This window comes from Schistocerca americana, chromosome 1 (assembly GCF_021461395.2).
Source record: "Schistocerca americana isolate TAMUIC-IGC-003095 chromosome 1, iqSchAmer2.1, whole genome shotgun sequence".
Lineage (NCBI taxonomy): Eukaryota > Metazoa > Arthropoda > Insecta > Orthoptera > Acrididae > Schistocerca > Schistocerca americana.
The window spans coordinates 450,534,766-450,555,900 of NC_060119.1; the positions used below are offsets into that span (position 1 = coordinate 450,534,766).

At 44.7% G+C, this 21,135-nt stretch overlaps 1 protein-coding gene across 2 annotated transcripts in view; it reads right to left on the bottom strand.

Annotated features, from left to right (window-relative positions):
* Nucleotides 1–21,135, bottom strand: part of LOC124623659 (sodium- and chloride-dependent GABA transporter ine-like) — a 332,671-nt gene that overhangs the window by 239,229 nt on the left and 72,307 nt on the right. The window lies entirely within an intron of this gene.

Consider the following 21,135-nt stretch of genomic DNA (forward strand, 5'->3'; position numbering starts at 1 on the left):
GAATTTATCCAACGCGCGCAATACGTGAACATGTATCACGCTTCCAGTATACCACACGTGGCTCAAGTACTACCAGTCCCAAATCTCCTGGCGCGACGACTGTTGATGGCTTTCGGCGCCTTCGTCAGCTCGGGGATGTTATTCAAGGTGCAACATGAATCCCTTGCACTGCCACGAGATCGTGGCGGGGTGGGACTCATCTACGTGCCGACTCGTGTCAAGGCACTATACGTCAGCTCCCAACTAAAACTTTGGCATCGTTGCCCGCAGAGCCTTACTAGCCTCCTGCTTCACAACTTTGCGCCGGCCTCCTTGTCTGCCCCAGTACTGGTATCGACCATTCCAACCCCCTTCTATTACATCCAACGATTTTTCCTGGAGTTCAGTTATATCTACCGGTCCTTACCACATACACGTTTGTACCCCACGAAAACAGTCTCCGAATTGTTACAACAGTGCCGCCAGTCCAATCCCATCGAACGTAAGTATCCACAGTACGTGTGGCAACACATATGGAAGGCGATCCATGCGCGTTTTCTCGAATCAGAAGTTCAATCAGCGTGGTACATCACCGTGAATGGCAAACAAGTTAACCGAGATCGTCTGCACCGCATCAATCTCGCCGATTCATCCCTCTGCACCCACTGTGGAGTGGATGACACGTATGTCCACCGGTTCCACTGTGGCACAACGTTCGACGTCTGGACACTTGCGCGGCGAATTTTGGCGTTTCTTACTCGCCAGACACCGGCTCAGATCGACGTCCACATGCTTTTGTACGCCGATAAGACTTTCTACCCCTCCGCCAAAACTCACTCTGTGAATTGGTTCTGTGGCCACACGATCCACTATCTTTTTACTTCTGGCGACAAGTCTACGCTAGGATATTGGACTTATCTCAACGAACGACACTGCGTCCTGATACGCAACCCACGCTATAAGCAATATTTTTCCAATTTCTTACGGAGAACCTTCGATGACCCACCTCGTAGCTGGAACGTCCAAGCCCTGAGATGCTGAAAACTGTATTAACCGAACCGAACTGAATAGATCTGCTACCCAGAACCCACGCCTTCGCCATAAGAAGACACGTTTGGACGAGCTGGCATGCTGTGGGCGGAGATACTTCAGGAGCTCCTGTAAGAACTGGTCTTTAACTACAAGTCGCACGACGACATTAAAGAAAAAACTTTTCCTTATTTATTCCTCATAATTTGTTCTTAAAGGAAAAAGAAATCTGATTTTGGCTTTGAGAAACGTTTTTTTAGAAAAAAAAAGTGGTTAGCGTTCAAGCAGCGTAATCGCTGTATCGATGGATAGAGTCCCTTTCGTCAGTTACTTTCTTTTATTTTCAACACAGTCATTTTCTATACTATTTATATTACAATTGAGATAATGGGAAAAATACGCGTAAAAAAAAGTGGGCAGCGCGGTAGTCTGTCACGCCAAGGGGCCCGGGTTCGAATCCTGACTGGAGATTATTGTGGTTTTTAGGCGGTTTTCCACATCCTACTAGGTGAATACCGGGCTGGTCCCCACATCCCGCCTCAGTTACACGACTCACAGTCATTTGAAACACATTCACACTATTTCACGATTTACACTAGACAGCTGGGGTACACTAATTCCGTCCTGGGGGGTACGGGGTGGCGGCAGGAAGGGCATCCGGCCATCCCTTACACTAACATGCCAAATACGGTTAATCATGGCCGACCCTGCGTAACCGCGGGACAAGGCGCAAGCGACAGAATAGAACTAAGACTACGCCGAAAGCCGCAGGCAGTGTCCAACCAATCACATGATCCTTAAGTATCTCTATGACTCGAAGATTCACATTGCCGATAGTTCCTTTGTTGTCCGCGTCCTCGTGTTTTGCACTTGACAAATTCAAGCATGTTGATCAAGCTTCTTCCAATGGAGACAAAGAAGTTGACGTAACTGCCGGCCGAAGTGGCCGTGCGGTTAAAGGCGCTGCAGTCTGGAACCACAAGACCGCTACGGTCGCAGGTTCGAATCCTGCCTCGGGCATGGATGTTTGTGATGTCCTTAGGTTAGTTAGGTTTAACTAGTTCTAAGTTCTAGGGGACTAATGACCTCAGCAGTTGAGTCCCATAGTGCTCAGAGCCATTTGAACCATTTGACGTAACTTATTTTTGTGCCAGTACGGTGGATATGACATTGTTTTGATATCTTCATTCCGTTGTTGCATCACAGTCTACTGTCTCTCGTGCTCGCACTCCACTGTATATTGCAAGGATGTTCTGAATTTAACCTGAGACGTAGTGACCTCCTCCCGTTCCACCACAGGCATTCACACTGGCTGCCTCTGTGTCGAGTGTCTGGAGACTAGAGAGAGTTAGTGGCGTCGCCATTGGAGTCGAATGCGTTCTGTCTGCTACACGGGATAATGTTTTTCCGCTAGTAGCTATTCACTGAAAGATACCCTAGTGGCCAATATCGATTAACGTCATGCTCGATCAGGCAGTCACAGTGTCTAGTACACTATAAATGGACTACGAGAACTATTTGAAAGGACGCCATATATTTCGAGTATCAAAATACCAACGAATGTAACAATCAGCATAATAAAATGGTAAAGTTGTCGATGTCAGGTATTTTATATGTCAGAGATACTAAACTACACTAGACAGAACGTTGTCCACAAACGAGTCAAGTCATTTGTTGTTTAATAAGTGAGGAATTCTACAGCTTCGAAATCCAGTACGGCAAATAAAAGTCGAGACAGGAAGATGAGAACGACGGTTAGGGTTTCTACGTTTATTTGCCCTGGTTGGCGGTGTCCTTTCGAATGAACCAAGCCACCTGTCACCTTAAGCGAAACCATTGGAGTCATAAATCTGGATCGCTAGATGGCGTTTTGGAAACCGAACCTCCAGAATGCGAGTCGACTGCTTCAGACACTGCGCCATCCTGCTCGGTTAGTGATGAGAATCAGCTTCATTTTTAAGGAATCATCTAATCCAGTCGCTAGAGTAACGGAAGGTACTGCCAATGGCCAGTTCGTTTGCCACTAGTCCTTGCACCAACTTTCGGTGGTTATAGTCGTACAGACATCAGCGGAAATCAGAATTTAAACTTCGCGTCCGCTGAAATCACTGTTTTACAAAGTAGGAAGGAAGGATGATTTACAGCTTAACGTCCCAACGACAACCGTGTCGTCTAGAGGCGGAGCATAAACTTGGATAGGGTAGGGTGGAGAAGAAAATGGGCCGTGCGCTTTACATAGGCGCCCAGCATTTGCGTGGAGGGATTTAGGGAATCACGGAAATCTTAAAGCTTGATAGCCGGGCAGGGATTTGAACCGTCGCCCTCTCGAACGCGAGTCCCGTGTGCTAACTACTGCGTCACCTCGTTCGATGGTTTACAACATACGGACGACATGATGCAGTAATCTTTTGTCATGCGTGCAACGTCCTACCGCGGCACGGTACATCAGGAGGCTTGAGATGGAGGGAAATTACACGCGTTCCACGGAAAGATTCACTGTCACAGCAGATAGACGCCAGATAAGGCGAGCAAACAGCGCTTGCGCACGGCGCAGCACTGCCGACTCAGGTCACACTAGCTGCACCGGAATAGTAAACAGTGTCGATCGAACCAGAAGTGCTTTACCATTTACTTTCCGATTATTTGAGACGGGTACATGCTCTCTTCTCATTACAAAACAAGCCTTAGTACAGTGAAAGCTGTGCACGAAGGTGTCCAAACAACTTGCGAAGCAAGGCAAGAGCCCACCAACACAGCTTTCTTGTTACTTTTGAAAACCTGCCGAAAACAAGGTTATCATACAAAAGATGCCTGGAAGCTTTTATCGATAAGAGACTCCAAAGTGAATGATACTCCGCGTTTTCTTTCTTTTTTTCCTGCACTTCGGCTGCTGCTGTGAAACTTGTTTTACGACACTGGCCTATATCATCTACCGACAGCTTCAGAACAGGCTGCTCCTTCCTCTGTGCTACTGCCGTCAGTAGATAAGCACATATGTTTCAACAGAATATAAAATTTGACACATATGGGATGGATGCCATTATACAGATTAATGCAACATATTTCTGGTAAAATAAACCCTGTTCTGAAATTTGTTTGTCCTCAGGCCCCCTCTGTCCACACGTTATGCTCATTTACAAGCCTAGTTTACTTTCACATTCAAACCACACAAGCTTCCTGATTGTTATCTTCTGCACCTTTCACGATCTTCCTGGTACAGTCACAGATATATACGAATATAACATGCACGAACTGGCTTAAGCTGCAGATCTTATGTAGCGTCTGCAGTACTACGCAGCAAATGCGTACACCCACCGCCAAATAAGTGCCTTTTACCACAAACTTCTTAACTTCACGTCCCGATCCGTGCTCCGAAAACGGAGCCAGGCTTCCATATAGTATCTCGGTGGATACTAACACTCTTTTCGCTAAAATGAGTACGGTACAACTGGCGTTCGGCTGTAACTGATCGATTTGGTTGTGCTGATAGACTGACCTGTAGCATCGACCGATTTCTAGGTTAGATTTAAAGGTAATAATTTGGTTGTGAGCTGGATATGGGAACGAATGTGAATGCCAAACAGAGGCTGCGATAACGGACTGATCTGTAACGTTTCCTAATGTCTGCGTTAGCGACGTAATTAATCGACACATTTCAGGCGAACGCCAGCTGTACCGTACTCGCTTTTGCTGCTCGTGCAACCGCCACCGACCGCGCGCCAACGAAACAAATGTGGCGCTAACAAGGGCTGTCGATACATAGGATATGCAGCTTAAACATATGTGCACTGTAACGAAAATGTTGAGCCCTTACCATTAGTGTTTCAGCTAATGCTAGGATATATGGATGTCATATCGAAAATCAAAGAGGCAAGTTGAGACGAAAAATTTGTCTCGAGGATGGTTGTGCATCAATACTCCGTGGAATATCTCAAGTGGTTGTAGGCGAATACTTACAGCGCTCTGCCATATACACAACTTCACATTATTTCAGAGGTCGTCTAGTAGACGCGGATAATTATATTTCATACGAGCGGTAGAGGAATCCTTCCCTATCGCTTCTAAATATTTGATCCTAGGCCGTTCACTTTCTTCCCAGCACTTTCCCTTCAATAATGTTTTTGATGAAAGTTGTGTGTCTGATGAAACTTCAAATTTCTTTTTTCCGTTTCTTTTACTGAACTTCTCTGTTTGTTAACTGTTCCCTTAACAATTTCAGGTTCGTTTTCTTTCTGTCTAACTCATTCTTATTATTTTCCACCATATCCACATTGCAGCGGCTTCAAATCTGTTCTTTCAAATCCACCCAGGGCCCAACTTTCATTTTCATAGAGCTTTGTACCTATCATACTAGTGATTCTGTAAAGGATTTTGTGACATCTATATACATATGTTTGGTGATTAAGATGTTTTTCTGAGTCATAAATGTCTGTTTTGCCAATGCACTCTTCTTCATTTTCATTATCCGTCTCTTGTCCTCTGTGATTATACTACCGAGAGATAACAAAACTGTTTCACCTGATCAATTCTGGTATTAATTTTATATCGCTTTTAATTCAGCCCCCTAACTAACCTAAGGGCATCACACACACCCATGCCCGAGGCAGGATTCCCACTAACTAACCTAAGGGCACCACACACATCCATGCCGAGGCAGACTGAAGCGCCTAATTCATCCCATATTTTTCCGTACTACTATTGTGACTCGTACTTCAAGTGGATGCCAGTACTAATTCTGAAACGGTGGACCTCGTATAGGTTAGCACTACTAACGGCGATTAGATTAATTACTACGCAGTTGCAGCCAGATACAAGAAAATAAAAATGTTTTGAGTTGAGAGTGTAGCAGTCTAAAAATCCAAAAATCCAAAAATCCCTGTCAGTTCATTAAACAATAGTGACGATTTTCTTTGTCATAACAAGTATGTTTAAAGTTTTGGTGACCAAGATTAAAAACTCTGCCATTGGGAAAAGATGCGTGCATGCAGAGGTTGGCCGCGCGGGATTAGTCGAGCGGTCTAGGGCGCTGCAGTCATGGACTGTGCGGCTGGTCCCGGCGGAGGTTCGAGTCCTTCCTCGGGCATGTGTGTGTGTGTGTGTGTGTGTGTGTGTGTGTTTTTGTCCTTAGGATAATTTAGGTTAAGTAGTGTGTAAGCTTAGGGACTGATGACCTTAGCAGTTAAGTCCCATAAGATTTCTCATAAATTTGAGAAACCTTTTTGCAGAGGCAGTTCCGAAATGGAAACACAAATTACGTCAAATACAGACTACTGTATTTAAAATTTCCTAGTTACTTTCGAGACTGACGAACAAGCTTAAATATCCCGATTTAATATTAAGCCGAAAACACTTCAAACTTAATAACATATAGGGAATTACAGTGCACAACTTTCAATGAGCACGCCACGAACGTTAAGATGAAACGTAATTGCGCCCAAACCCTCAGCAGAATAGTGTTCTAAACGTACCACGAGAAGGGATATATTTCTAAGAAACGCTGCATTAGAATGTTCTATATCCTCGAACAATAGTAGTTGGTAATTTAAATTACTGTCGGTTATTTAACAGGGTATAATCGCTCATATTGCACGAATTTTCGCAACGAGACTTACAACCAAATCCAGGAAACTACTGAAGAATAATTATTCCTCAGATATCACCTGAAGACCACGCTGATAAGAAGTCAAACAATGTGAACGATTATACCCGGCTGAGCACCCGAGAAGAATTTAAATTAAATATCCGTCGGAAAAATTTCCAAGCGAATACCACTTCGTTCTCCAAAGAAACACGTACATATTAAACAACCTGCAAAGAGCACTCTAGTGTGGTTGTATCGTTCTTTGTAATACAGCCTACGCCTTGAATGAGTCATCACATGAACGCTATTTGAAAATAGGGTTTCCAGTTCGAAATCAGTATCGGAATGAGTAAATATAAATTAAAGTTACGTTTTGTTCTTAATTCTTTCATTCTCTAGCTACAGTTGCTCATAACATCCACACAAACGTACTACGCATTGAAAAGTGGTGATGACAAACTCTGTTCCAACAAAAACGTGACGTTATCCCTACAGTGACTACACTGATGTGACAAAAATTCATGGGATAGTGATATGCACATACACAGATGGCAGTAGTATCGCGTACACAACATATGAAAGGGTAGTGCATTGACGGGGCTGTCATTTGTACTCACGTGATACATGTGAAAAGGTTTTCGACGGGATTGTCACCGCACGACGGGGTTAACAGATCTTGAACGCGGAATGGTAGTTGGAGCTAGAGGCATGGGACATTCCATTTCGGAAATTGTTAGGGCATTCATTATTCCAGGATCCACAGTGTCAAGAGTGTGCTGAGAACATCAAATTTCAGGCACTATCTCGCACCACGGACAAAAGTGATAGACGGCCTTCACTTAACGACCGATATCAGCGCCGTTTTCGTTGAATTGTCATTGTTAACGGACAAGGAACACTGTGTGAAATGACCAAGGAAATCAACATGGGACTTACGGCGAACATATCCGTTAGGACAGAGAGACGACATTTGCGTTAATGGGCTATGGCAGCAGACGATCGACACGAGTACCTTTGCTAACAGCATGACATGGCCTGCAGACCATCTCCTGGGCTCGTGACCGTATCGGTTGGACTCTAGACGACTGGATAACAGTGGCCTGGCAGCAGACGATCGACACGAGTACCTTTGCTAACAGCATGACATCGCCTGCAGACCCTCTCCTGGGCTCGTGACCGTATCGGTTAGATTCTAGACGATTGGATAACAGTGGCCTGGTTGGACGAGTCCCAGTTCAAATTGGTAAGAGCTGATGATGAAGTTCGAGTGTGGCGCAGACCCCTACGGAGCCACGGGTCCAGGTTGTCAACATGGCACTGTGCAAGCTGTTGGTGCTCCGTAATGGTGTGGGCTGTGTTTGCATTGAATGGACTGGGTCCTCTGGTGCAACTGAATCGATCATTGATTGGAAATGGTTACGTTTGGCTACTGGGAGACGATTTACAGTCATTCATGGACTTCATATTCCCAAACAACTATGGAATTTTAATGCATTACGATGTGCCGTGTCACCGGCCCACAGTTGCTCGCTATTGGTCTGGAATATATTCTGGACAATTCGAGCGAATGATTTGGCACTGAGACCGCCCGACATGAATATTATCGAACCCCTATAGGCCGTAATCGAGAGGTTGGTTCGAGCACAAGATCCTGCACCGGCAAGAATTTCGCAATTATGGATGGCATAGAGGCAGCATGGTTCTATATTTCTACAGTGGACTTCCAACGAATTTTTAATCTATGCCACTTCGCGATGCTGCACTACCCTAAGTCCGACAGGATACTAGTAATCGTCAGTTACGACTGTAATGGACACAGGATCAACGATATTCGACCGTGGATCAAGGGGAACAGTCGTCGGTTGCTCGGACGACTGGTTACATTAGGTCAATGGTTGTGTCCGGATACGCCGTCATGCAAGCGAACGAGAGCTCAAAACATGCAGCGCACCGTGAACGCCAGTATTTCTTTTCTGGAGACTAGAAATCTACTCTGAAGGAATCAGCATGGGTTTCGAAAAAGACGATCGTGTGAAACCCAGCTCGCGCTATTCGTCCACGTCAGAGGGCCATAGACTCGGGTTCCCAGGTAGATGCCGTGTTTCTTGACTTCCGCAAGGCGTTCGATACAGTTTCCCCACAGTCGTTTAATGAAAAAAGTAAGAGCATATGGGCTATCACACCAATTGTGAGATTGGATTGAAGAGTTCCTTGTCAATGTCACTCTTCCGATGTACAGGTAAGAGTGATTTCAAGCGTGCCGCAGGGGAGTGTCGTAGGACCGTTGCTATTCACAATATACATAAATGACCTTGTGGATAACATCGGAAGTTCACTGAGGCTTTCTGTGTATGATGCTGTGGTATACCGAGACGTTGTAACAATGGAAAATTGTACTGAAATAGAGGAAGATCTGCAGCGAATTGACGCATGGTGCAAGGGAATGGCAACTGAATCTCAATGTAGACAAGTGTAATGTGCTGCGAATACACAGAAATAAAGATCCCTTATCATTTAGCTACAAAATAGCAGCTCAGCAACTGGAAGCAGTTAATTCCATAAATTATCTGGAAGTACGCATTAGGAGGGAATGATCATATAAAGTTGATCGTCGGTAAAGCAGATGCCAGACTGAGATTCATTGGAAGAATCCTAAGGAAATGCAATCAGAAAACAAAGGAAGTAGGTTACAGTACACTTGTTCGCCCACTGCTTGAATAGTGCTCACCAGCTTGGGATCCGTACCAGATAGAGTTGATAGAAGAGATAGAGAAGATCCAACGGAGAGCATCGCGCTTCGTTACAGGATCATTTAGTAACCGCGGAAAGCGTTACGGAGATGATAGAAAGACTCCAGTGGAAGACTCTGCACGAGAGACGCTCAGTAGCTCGGTACGGGCTTTTGTTGAAGTTTCGAGAACATAGCTTCACCGAGGAGTCGAGCAGTATATTGCTCCCTCCTACGTATATCTCGCGAAGAGACCACGCGGATAAAATCAGAGATTAGAGCCCACACAGAGGCATACCGACAATCTTTCTTTACACGATCAATGGTTCAAATGGTTCAAATGGCTCTGAGCACTATGGGACTCAACTGCTGTGGTCATAAGTCCCCTAGAACTTAGAACTACTTAAACCTAACTAACCTAAGGACAGCACACAACACCCAGCCATCACGAGGCAGAGAAAATCCCTGACCCCGCCGGGAATCGAACCCGGGATACACGATCAATACGAGACTGGAATAGAAGGGAGAACCGATAGGGGTACTCAGGGTACCCTCCGCCACACACCGTCAGGTGGCTTGTGGAGTATGGATGTAGATGTAGACGTAGATTATGCTATTAGGAACGCTCACCTAAGGTTCCACAGGACGTGAGGTAGTAATCGAAGGCACCACGGTTGCTGTTGACAACTTCAACGTTATTACAGACCACCTACATCCCTTCATGCTACAGTGGTTTGGGAATATGATAGTGAACCCACGTTGGTGCTTTGGCCACCAAGTTCACCTGGGTTGAAACCGATAGAACACATCTGGGACGTTATCGGAAGCCACCTTCGCGCCCACAAGCCACTGGTCCGAAATGCACGGCAAATCTGTGATCTGTACATAGACATCTGGTGCCACTTATCTCCGGAAACTTGTCAATGACTAGTCGAATACATGTCACTCATTATCGATGCTGTCTTGCCTTCTAAGGATGACAAACAGCCTGTTAAACAAGTGGTCATAATGTTTTGGTTCGTCTGTTTGTGACTGCAACTCTTCAATGCACGTGAGTGAAATGCAGACTTTGGAAAAGCAGCAGAGAGGGGGCAGGGTGGAGGTGAGCGCCTTAAAGATGTAATTACAAGAAGACGTTAGGAACTGAGCGAACAGAAAGCAGGCAATGCAGAAGTACATTAAACGATGGACAGTGATGTGTGTAGGTCCTGTGTCAGACGAACGAATTTAGAAACGCGCTGCTAGTATAGTAACAGGTCGGTGTAACACATTCGAAAGTCTAATAGAAATGGTCGGAGAACTTCAGTGGGAATCCTAGGTAGAAAACGACGAATTTCTCGCGAGAGCGTTTGGGATAAATTTAGAAAGCCCTGTCTTTGAAGGTGACTGTGTGACCACTGTGCTGCCAACGATTCCTCGAGCAGCGGTCATGAAAAAGAGTGAGATATGTATGTGTACAGAGGCATTTAGACATTTTTAGTCTATAGGAGAGGGTGGTCAGGAACAGTCCAAGAGTCTTGTATGGGTGTTGCAGGGCAGATTGTCCTGAGAAATAACTGTTAAGAAAAAATTGGATACGTTTCGCTGTTTCTGAATTAATTAGCACTGGAGTTAGAAAATCAGACCGTTGCGCGCGCAATTTCAAGCGGCCCGCCAGAGACGGTGTCGGCAAACGTGTACTTTGTTTGGTTTCCTAAAACCAAACAAGAGAGCCAGACAAAACTGTACATGAGACGACAGTAATGCTAGAACTTGAGCCAAAGGCTGAAGAGTCTCGTGGGCTAATTCTAGCTGGCGGATCACTTGAATTTGCGCGAGCGCAACGGCCTGATAGGCTTATTTCAAAGCTAATTACCTCGGAAACGTTGCAATGTATCTAATTCTTTCTTAACAATTATCTCTCAGCACAATCTGCTGTGCAACATCCTTAAAAGCTTTTCAGATTGTTCCAGCTACTGCCGGCCACGGTGGCCGAGCGGTTCTAGGCGCGTCAGTCCGGAACCGCGCGACCGCTACGGGCGCAGGTTCGAATCCTGCCTCGGGCATGGATGTGTGTGATGTCCTTAGGTTAGTTAGGTTTAAGTAGTTCTAAGTTCTAGGGGACTGATGACCTCACGTGTTAAGTCCCATAGTGCTCAGAGCCATTTGAACCATTTGTTCCTGCCATCCTGTACTGGTACGATGTACCCTCCGCCATGCACTGGCTTGCAGAGTACTCATGTAGATGGGTAGAAGAATGGTCAGTTTTGTAGGAGAACTAAGGCGTCTAGGCAGATACTCGATCGGCAGTGAAGGAAGCAACAGAGTGGTAAAATTTTGGGAGCTTTCGAAGACTTGGATATGAAAGAAACAAGCTACAAGATTTGAGTGTAGTAGGTCGGTTGGTATGAAAAGTTTATGACAAGGACAAGAAGAGATGGGGACTGGTATCAAATTATGCAAATGAATGAAGATTAAATTGGCCCTACAAGGCGTGAAGAATGACCGACCGCTTGTGAATTTAACGTAATATAAACTGAACTGCAAACTGATAATCAGTAGTAGTCGCAAGCACTTACAAATTATCTCGGCTCTAATGACCACACCGGCAACAGGACGTTACAGCCTTTTTTCTAAAGCACCAACTTGTCATACATGCGTTTACTATTCTCTCTTGCCTCGTTTCACTGATAATATTTGGGATCTGAGAGCCATTTCCTTATCCTTAATCTAACGTGACTCAATTTGAAACATGCAAAATCAAAAGATGCATCACGTAACAAATGGTGTTAGAGGAGAAATCATTCAGCAGTATCTTGCAGTGGCTCTGTCACTGAACGAGTATTCGCAAGTAATTTTGTTATGTAACTGCAACTTTGCGTTACCTGCCGCGGGCACCACAGTGATGAAGAAAAACCGGTTCCGGACACTGACATCACGCTCAAACAAGTGCGAGGTCCCGAAGTGCGGTGCCTCCGCGGACAATCGAGGCGCGAGGCCACACTACTGACTCACCTCCATCTCACCTCACCTCATGTCTGTGAGGCGGCCCACTTCGGTCTCCCTTGCAAGTGCAACTACTGCTATGCGTCACACCATATGTGCGCTTTGAATGGTTTTTGTCAAATGTACTGCTTCCCGATGTAAAATTCTATGAAACGCTCCACCACTCTTCGTTGATATCCTATTTCATTAAAACTGCTCATTCTTTCCTAACGAAATCTTAATACTTTGCCGAAATGAATTTATTCTGAGCTGGCTAAGTTGGTTTTATGGGAGCTTGTTGTGAAGCGAAGATGCGCTGCTTTTGTGCTTACAAGTTTCCCAAAGTGATGTTCGATTAATCGATCTTGACTACAACATTTCTGAAATGATGTGCTCTAGTCACTTCAGTTCTTGACGATACCTCTGAATCGCGTCAGGTAGCTTCACTGCTGTACTAATGTCATATTACAAGGACGTATTTTATATCTATAAACTCGTGCGCTATGCCACGTCTTACAAACTCGGCTTCCAATCTCCTGATATGAATGTTCTACTATTCACAATGAAAGAATAAGGGGGTCCATGCGGTACTGAAAGAACCAAACCCTCTTAGAAGGCCCAAGCTAAAGACGATATATATATATATATATATATATATATATTCCACGGACGGACCATCATCAACATTGCCTTATACCCTCATGCTGTAAGACACTGCGAAGGCTCTGCAACGTTGATTTTCAAGAAACCATTTTCGCTGGAATCGAGTTCATCAAGCAGATATTTTCTAAAGGGTGGATAGCTGAGCTGTCGTCATAATGTGTAAATGCGTTTCCTCTGGAACAGAGCACATTCGAATTATTTCGTCTTTCTTCGATGGCAGTAGCCTACAGTTGAGTACACATTCTAGGTGCAGCACAGATCTCGCAATACGTTGTGGTCACCAGTGGTACGAGTAAAATCGCTATCTTTACCCAATACCAATGGTCCACTTCTCTGGGGAATTTACACTCCCTTCCTGGAATTGTTCACCGTGATCTTCGACGAAAAGCATCAGTCAGAAAATAAACGAAACCATAAAGGCACCGATGTCTATATTTCAGCATCTATACAGATACGGGGAACATGGTCACAATCGGAGTCGAGAAAGAATTTTAAGGAAAGAAATGAGGCTCTCACTGGATTCAACCCATCACAGCAATACTATGGAAATGGCGTGCCATGGTTCGACCTACTGAGTGATTGATATCTGGCGAAATACTTCCTCGAGATCACATAGAAGAATGGACGACTCGAATGCCACACACCAGATTCCGTTCTATTATCACTAGACGGAACGTCATCGTGGGGTGTGTTATTAGCAATCTTGCGACCCTACATTCTCGTGGCCGCCGTGCCGGCGATGATGTACAGTGGCTACATTTCCTGCAACTTTGTACTCTAAAGTGCCGAGATGGACAGACCTCCTCCCAGTTGCTGCAGTGTCTTATGTGCAACCTTGCGTCCCGTGCAAGACTTCGCAATATTTGTTTCCAGTACTCTGCCTAGTTCTGACCCTCAATTTTTTAACATTTATTGGCGAATTTAACTTCATTCTGAGTTGTGAATATTGGTGTTCTACGACCAGGCTTCTGCTCCGCAAACCCTCCGATTTTGGAGTGCTGCAATTTTCACAGTCAGTGATACAGTTTCATTGCAAGAAAAAACCGTCTAAAATTTTATTAACGATTCACGATTAACCAAGAAAATTTTGATAATCATAAATGGAGTCAGAAGGACCGAAGTGCGAAAGCTATCCGATATCGAGAAGGATCTTAGGAATTCGCTGTTGATCCACAGGCAACTAGGCGCACGACATGCACAGGCAAACCGACTCTTCACGTTTACGCTCAAAATGCTAACATAAAAAAGCTCATTTACACTAGAACGACGATAGACCAATAGTGCCAGGATGAAAATTCGGAAAGATAATAATGAGAAAACTAGACTTAATTAGTGAGTCTCATCACAAGTCTCTGTGGTCGTTGCTGAGCTTATGACCGACCCCCTTAACCAAACGTCTTCGTCCCAGACGGTTAGCAGCGTCTCTTTGAAGAGGTAGGCTAGAGATGATTTTGATTTGATCCATCCCCCTCCATGAACAGTCTAATAAGTACAGAATATGGGTTCAGAGTAAATCAATGAAAGACGCAATTAATGAGAAGTAGCAGAAATGAGGACAGCGAGAAACTTAACATCAGGATTGATGGTCACGAAGTAGATGAAGTTAAGGAATTCTGCTACGTTGGCAGCAAAATAACCAATGACGGACGGAGCAACGAGGACATCAAAAGCAGACTAACAATGGCAAGAAGGGTATTCCTGGCCTAGGGAAGCCTACTAATATCACAAATAGGCCTTGATTTTAGGAAGAAATTTCTGAGAATGGTTGTGAAACATGGACTGTAGGAAAACCTGAACACAAGAGAATCGAAGCATTTGAGATGTGGTGCTACAGATGAATGTTGAGAATTAGGTGGACTGGTAAGGTAAGGAATGAGTAAGTTCTCCACAGAATCGGCGAGGAAAGGAATATGTGGAAAACACCGATAAGGAGAAGGGACAGGATGATAGGACACCAGTTAATACAAAGGAATAATTTCGATGGTACTAGCTGGAGCTGTAGAGGGTAAAAACTGTAGAGAAAGACAGAGAGGAATCCATCCAGCAGATAATGGAGGACGTTGGTTCCAAGTGCTACTCTGAGATAAAGAGTTTGGCACAGGAGAGAAATTCATGGCGGGCCGCATCAAACCAGTCAGAAGATTGTCGACTCAAAAAAAAAAAAATAAATAAATAAATAAAATAAAATAAAAATCTAACTCTTCGTTGCACTACCCCTCACTCTCGTGTCCTCTATCTTTCCTTCCATGAGGTGGATCTGATCAGCCAAAATGGTCACATAATCTTTGACAGTAATTCGATCTAGCAGAGTAACCAAGGAGCCCATGGATTGTCTGTCCAAATCATCATCGAAACCCCACCACGTGTCCATGTCTTTTCACAATACGGACAAAGAAATGGAGATAGTTTTGGCTGATCCGTAAAGTAATGTGTCTGGAGACACAGTTTGTGAATAGTGGATAGCAACTTGTGCCAGCACCAAAGCTCAAATCCATGAGGACGCTGCTTGTCTCTGGCCGTAAGGGACCATGTTTCGCAACCATGACTGAAGGCAGAGAACACAAGTGTTTCAACAAGCCGCATCTTTGTGTTGTTCGTTATCGCTTTGTTCCGCCATATCCTTGGGATCTTCTTCGCAGCCACTCGCCCTAGCGTCATCCGCCTTCTCGTGACATCTTCACAGTTTTCTGTGTTGCAGGTGGTTGACTAGAGATAGTTGAAAGAATGCGCGGCTTGCAGTTTCTTTAATCGACCGGCTAGTTGGACCTGTGCTCTTCTATCAATTATCATGAGTTTGGACTTCCTGAGAAACGAACATCAGTAAAACAAGCTGAGGTTCAGTCGCATATTAAGAAAAGAAGCGCACAGCTCTTGGTTGCCCAAGCAGAAGAGGGGAATCCTGAGACAGGGCTGAGTCAGCCGATACGTGGGAGGCTGCATCTGGCACAGAGGCGCGCGCGCGCGTGCGCCCTCACAAACGGACGCGGCAATTATTATTTGCAGAGCTCGCGGAGGAAGGCAGAAGAAAGAAAGAGGCCTATTCGCTGGCAGAGGATCGCGATTATCCAATTGTAGGGACGCGGGGCGGGCCCACTCGCCGCGCCACCAGCTGTCTTCTGGCAGAGGGGCCGGCAACCTGCCCGAAGAGCGCACGCAACGGGGCCGGCATTCCTCACCCGTCATTTGCGGAAACCACAGGTCTCACTTTCATTTGGCACTGTCGCAATTTCTTAAGTGTGGCGAATAGCAGCTCTGACCTCGAGCTCTGGATCTCACGATGTTGAGAACCCACGCGGCACAGTCGGCCCCCTGCCTCCTCACCAAATTCAGCTTTCTTGCAATGTAATACAAATTCAGTGATTACCGCTGCAAACCACATTGAGAAGGAGAGTAGCCCTGTTCTAACAGCTAAATACGGGTGCAAACAAATTTGAAATACCGAGCTGAATCTGTCCTGGGATCTATCGAAGTCATTCATTTGTAAAACTCTACGTCTGCGTACATTGGACGTTTGAAGGTTGGCGAATCTGCAGCCTGCAGAAGCGCAAGTCGCCGGACTCTTAATACCGAGTAATAGACATTTATGACCAATAGTTTTGCCTTTGCGTGGGGCCTTAGCCTCTAAACATTTTGTGAAGGAAAACCTGGTCCACAGTACCCTGCAATTATATCCTTCTACGATCCATCTTATTCTTTACAAAATGATTACCTACTTCACAACCATTGAATGAATATTATTTGACACTAAGTTAAACATTTGATTTAAACAATATATGTTGACACATGCGCTACGTAAAGAGTCATATTTTCCCAAACAGAATTTGCTGTGTTATTATTCGTGAACGAAATGTATATGTGGAATTTCCGTGAAATGCCTAAAACACAGTTACGCGAAGCAGTATGCACATTTAAGAAAGGCAATAGAGGGTTTTGACAGGAATATGGAAACACCGTGAGAAATTTTTGCTTGAGAATAACTGCAGATGCCAGTCAAGCCTGCAGGTGACACTGTTTTATTTGACCACGATCGGCACCTACACAATGCCCTCAATATGTTGCAGGTGTCTGTCATGGTCAGAACAGTGTTATGTGCAGTTGTGAGTGCATTATGTGGCCAAATCGTCATGCTCGTATGGTGAGTGCTTCTGTAGCCAAAGCAGCCGAAGTGTTTCACCTTTCAAGAGCACCGCATCGAAGATTCGTACTGCATGCAGAGAACAGGGATAGCAGAAATACACCCGCTAAATCGCAACGCGGCCGAATGTATGTGCTGAGTGATCGTGGCAAACGATCGCTGAAGTCGATTGTGACGAAAAATAAGAGGACGACAGCTGCAAAAGTCACTGCAGAACTGAATGTCGCACTCAGGGACACTGCGAGCATCAAAACAACAGAATCGGAAGTCTATAAGTTGGGAATTCCAGTACAAGCTGGAATTCCAAAACTACACATCAGTGATGCAAATGCCCGTAACACGAAAACATGGTTCCGAATCTATGGAAACTGGACTACAGGGCGACAGTATGAAGTTATTTGGTCGGATAAATTGTTCCATAGTGTCCCAACTTCTGAACGAGTTTATCGTACGCTGTCCCAAGCCCACGAAAGACTAGTTTACTAAGAGTAAAACGTACTGGGGTTTCGGTGATGAATTGGACAGCCATATCGTAGTACTCCGTGGGCTCCATGGTTACTCTGCAAGGTCGAATTACTGTGAAGGATTGTGTACATTTTGGCTGATCAGACCCATCCAATTGTACACTGTATGTTCCTCTAAGGCGCTGCTTTATTTCAATAGGACTGAGTTGCTTTCACACGGCTTTCATCATCCAGGACTGGCTTTGTGAGCATGTGGATGCATTGTCGCATCTCGCCTGCTCACCACTGTCACAAGCTCTCAATATTATTGAACCTTCGTGGTCTACTTTGGAGAGAAGTGTGCGTGGACGCTATCCGCCTCCATGATCGTTACCTGAACTGGCTACTATTTTGCAGGAAAAATGGTATGAGATTCCTTTGAAAACCATATAGGAAAAATTGCAGCAGCAAACTTTCTTGAGACTGAGAAGCTGATGTTCACGAATCAGCATGGTTTTAGAAAGCATCGCTCGTGCGAAACTCGGCTTGCCCTTATATTATATACTGAGAACTATGGATGACGGGCAACAGGCAGATTCCATATCTCTAGATTTCCGAAAACCATTTCACGCGCCACTGCAGGTTGTTAACGAACGAACGAGCATTTGGAATAAGTTCACAGATAAGAGAATGGCTCGAAGATTTCTTAAGTAATAGAAAGAATGATTCAAATGTGTGTGAAACCTTATGGGGCTTAACTGCTAAAGTCATCAGTCCCTAAGCTTACACACCACTGAAACTAAATTATCCTAAGGACAAACACACACACACACCCATGCCCGAGGGAGGACTCTAACCTCCGCCGGGACCAGCCGCACAGTTAAATAATAGAACCACGTATTTTGTCCTCGGCGGCAAAAGTTTATCAGAGACAAGGGTGTAAGTAGGCTGTTTAGGTTTTTATGTTGGTAACGCCATGTAGTGCTCCATATGAAAATCACTGACTGTGCTGTGTGAAGGCTGTGTGTGGTTGGTTTGCGTTGTTGGAGTAATATTCGCCATTGTAGTATTGGGCAGTTGGCTGTTAACAGCGCGTAGCGTTGTGCAGTTGGAGGTGAGCCGCCAGCAGTGGTGGATGTGGGGAGAGAAATGGCGGAGTTTTGAGAGCGGATGATCTGGACGTGTGTCCATCAGAAACAGTAAATTTGTAAGACTGGATGTCATGAACTGCTATATATGTTATGACTTTTGAACACTATTAAGGTAAATACATTGTTTTTTCTCTATCAAAATCTTTCATTTGCTAACTATGCCTATCAGTAGTTAGTGCCTTCAGTAGTTTGAATCTTTTATTTAGCTGGCAGTAGTGGCGCTCGCTGTATTGCAGTAGTTCGAGTAACGAAGATTTTTGTGAGGTAAGTGATTTGTGAAAGGTATAGGTTAATGTTAGTCAGGGCGATTCTTTTGTAGGAATTATTGAAAGTCAGATTGCGTTGCGCTAGAAATATTGTGTGTCAGTTTAGTGTTGACGAGAATAGGTAAAGAGCGAAATGTCTGAGTACGTTCAGTTTTGCTCAGCTGCCTGAAAAACAAGTAATGTAAGAGGTTTATCTGCATAGTAATTCATTAAGTTTTCTAAGGGGATGTTGCAAGCTTACCGTCAGGAGTCCCCCTGGGAGGTGCGACAGGACCGCTGTTGTTCTGTGTACATAAATGATTTGCCGTACAGGGTGGGCAGCAATCTGCGGTGGTTCGCTGATGATGCCGTAGTGTACGGTAAGGTGTCGAAGATGAGTGACTGTATGAAGATACAAGACGACTTAGACAAAATTTCCAATTGGTTTGATGAATGGCACCTAGCCCTAAATGCGGAAAATGTAAGTTAATGCGGCTGAGTAGGAAGATCAAATCTGTAATTTTCGGATACAGAATTACTAGTGCCCTGCTTGAGACAGTCAAGTCGTTTAAATATCTGGGCGTAACGTTGCGAAGCAATATGAGATGGAACGAGCATCTGAGATGGTAGGGAAGGTGAATGGTCAACTTCGGTTTAGTGGGATAATTTTAGGAAAGAGTGATTCATCTATAAAGAACGTTTATAGGACGCTAATGCGACCTATTCTTGAGTACTACTCCAGTGTTTGAGATCCGTACCATGTCGGATCGAATGAAGACGTCGAGGCAATTCAGAGGCAGGCTACTAGATGTGTTACCGGTTGGTTCGAACAACACGTAAGTGTTACGAAGATGCTTCAAGAACTCAAGTGGGAATCGCCGGAGGGAAGGCGATGTTCTTTTCGAGAAACTCTATTGAGAAAATTTAGAGAACTGGCATTTGAAGTTGACTGCCGAACGATTCTACTGTCGCCAATACAGAGTGCGCTTAAGGACCACGAAGATAAGACACGAGAAATTAGGGCTCATACGGAGGCATATAGACAGTCGTTTTTTCCCTCGCTCTGTTTGAGAAAGAAACAGGGTACCCTCCGCCACGCACCGCGCGGGGGCTTGCAGAGTATCGATGTAGATGTAGGACCTGTATTTATGCATTCCGAGGTGACTGGAAGTTATTTTGAACTATGTTTTCCGATACCTTATTAGGCATGTCAATGTGTTGTTTTCTGATGTTTCCATATTTTTGTCCACCTCCTCCTCTGCAAAATCATTTCTGGTGTTTTCGCACTGCAGTAGTTCAACATAAAAAGCCACAATGATCACATTATGCAAGTCTTTGCCTTGAGCCGTTCCATTCCGCTTTGTTATTACTTCATAGTTGTACTTCGATGGCAAATAAGGGAAGAACTTCTCTCTTCCCATGTATTTATCCAGTCATACGTGGTTCACTGTTTACATTACTTGGCAGATTTACTTTTTATTTTAACTTTTTGGCCGAATGCCTTTCCTATGGCCACTGCCGTCAGCTAACCGGAGGACACAATTCGTATGCGCCATCTGTTTATGAATGGTGTAAACTTTGTGACGTGTGTTACCGTATTGAACTTACACCGTATATTAAAAGTACTGGGGCATCTATTAGTAGATTTTTGTATTATGTGTGACCTTACTTCGCATTTATGAAGGCTTTAGTTCTGCTGGAGACACTTTCAACGAGGTGCGTGAAGGTTGGTTGATGAACGGCAGCCCATTCTTCTTCAAGAGCCAAAACCAAAGAAGGTAATGATCCTGGACACTAGGGTCTGGGACAAAGTTGAAGTTCGAACTTGTTCCATGTATGTTCAGTTATGTTCAAGTCGGGACTCTGGGAAAGTCAGTCCATTTCAGGAATGCTACTGTCCACAAACCATTTGCCTCACAGTCACTGCTGACACTATCAATAATCGTCTCGAGACTGTTCTTTAGCTGTACACAGTACACAGTCCTATAAAATACGTTCATATCCTTCCGCACTTAGCGTTTTCTTAAGCGCAATAATGGGACATCACCTTAATCACAAAAAACACCCCCGTACCGTAATACTACCTCCACCGAATTTCATCGTTGGCACTGCACAAAGTGGCACGAATTAGCCAAACTCAATCCTTTCCGTCGGATGGTCACTAGGTTTAGAGTGATTAATCACTCAGAATCACTCCAATCATCCGCCTCCCATTGA